Here is a 1,768-nt window from a genome sequence, read left to right as displayed (position 1 = left end):
TTCCCGATTTGCTTGGCGGCGCTCCTTCCACGCCACCTCCACTTCTTTGTCCCACCATGGGTTCTGTGGCCTGCGTCCCGGCCTCTCCTGGACCATCTGGGTACGCATTACAGCGTCCAGTGCGCGCATGAACTCACTGTACGAGCGGGATTCCCGCCGTTGAGGACTACTTTCAAAATCCTTGGCGACCCTCTCCACGGACTTGCTCGGCAAGTACATGCCACGCCTGGGTGGAGGTGGCATGCAGCCTGTTCGAAAGCCGCCCTTAGAGAACAACAGCCGTATGCGATTATGGTCACTTCCAAGGCTGAACTGGCCCTCTTCATCAATATGCACTTGTGCTATGCGAGCGGCCAGTTTTGCAGTCACCAGAGCATAGTCTATGGTAGAGCGGCTGGTACGAGCGCACCATGTGAAGCATCCCTCACAGTCAGTGCGAAGGTTAACGATTTCCAAAGAGAGCTGCTCCGCACATTGCAACAACAGCTTCCCATTGTAATCCAAGTACCCGTCAGTGGCCGGGATGTGTCCGTTAAAGTCTCCCATCAACAACACCTCGCGGTCTGCACCCCACCGTTTCACATCTTCAATGATACACTGTAGGACTTTGTCGTTACCGTCATGTGGTCCACTAGCCACCGTTAAATACACCACACCAAAGAGAACTGGCTCACCAAGAATAGTCCCAGAAACCCAAATGTGCTCGGCACAAGGACCCTTCATTGGCATCCAGGCTGTATTGCTGCGCCACAGCACACCAGCGCCGCCTCCTTTGCGGCAATCCCCTGTACGATTGCAGCCCACCCACTGCCATTCGGGGTCAACTGGTGGCTCTTCCAACTCTCGTAGGTGAGTTTCCACCACACCATACAGAGCGATCTTTTCGCTATTCAGCGTCTTATACAGCTCAGCCCACTTAGCTGCCTTTCTCGCCCCATGAAGATTGAGAAAACCAACGTTTACATTGGTGGTTGTGCGTTTGCGGTGGTGGTGTCTTCGACGGCTCTTCAGAATCATTGGGTGGTTTGACTCGGCATTATTATTTGGCGCATCATTTGCTGGCGGACCATTTCCCCAACCATTTGATACAGCTCGGGGCTTGCGCTGAGCCTGAATGCTTGCCACGGGGTCTTCGTAGGGTGTGCAGTGCCCAGATGTGGCCCCCATGTTGGCGGAGCCAAACTCGTCCCCGGTGGACGGGGTGTGCTCAAAGGTGCTAGCTGTGCCATGTTTGCTGCGTAAACCGGCTGGGTGTGTTCGCGGAGGGTTTGCCCTGGGGTGGTCCGTACATCGGCCCTGATTTCCCCCTGGTGGGTGGTCACGCTTGTGGTCTTGGGTGGTTCCGGGGATGGGGAATGTATCTCCAGGGCGGGCATGGGGACTCTCGATCCTATATTTGGAGGTGGTCTGCGAGTTGGCTTGCCCCTGTTCCTGTGAGGCTCGCGTAGTCCTAAAAAATTTCGTGTCTCCTGGACCAGCTGGGTCGCAACTTCACGTGTTGTATGTGCCAGGTAGTGAATGCCGTCCTGGGCTAGTCGTCCTTCTCCTGCCAGCATCCTAGAGAGGTCGACAAACTTTGCCTTTGCCGGCTCCACTCATCTTCCTTAGCTCTGCGTTTAGGAGCATTGCTCTTGCCTGCGTTGCCTTGCCTCTCGTGTTAACTTCAGGGACGGAGCAGATGACCAGCCTCTTCGCATACGGTGTCACCGCCTGCCGGATGTTCTGGGCAATATCTCCATGTTGCACTCCTTTGAGAACATCGTGGACC

The sequence above is a fragment of the Rhipicephalus microplus genome, chromosome 4 (genome assembly GCF_043290135.1).
Source record: "Rhipicephalus microplus isolate Deutch F79 chromosome 4, USDA_Rmic, whole genome shotgun sequence".
Classification (NCBI taxonomy): domain Eukaryota; kingdom Metazoa; phylum Arthropoda; class Arachnida; order Ixodida; family Ixodidae; genus Rhipicephalus; species Rhipicephalus microplus.
The sequence above is the reverse complement of the archived record's forward strand: the minus strand, read 5'-3'. Positions refer to the sequence as shown.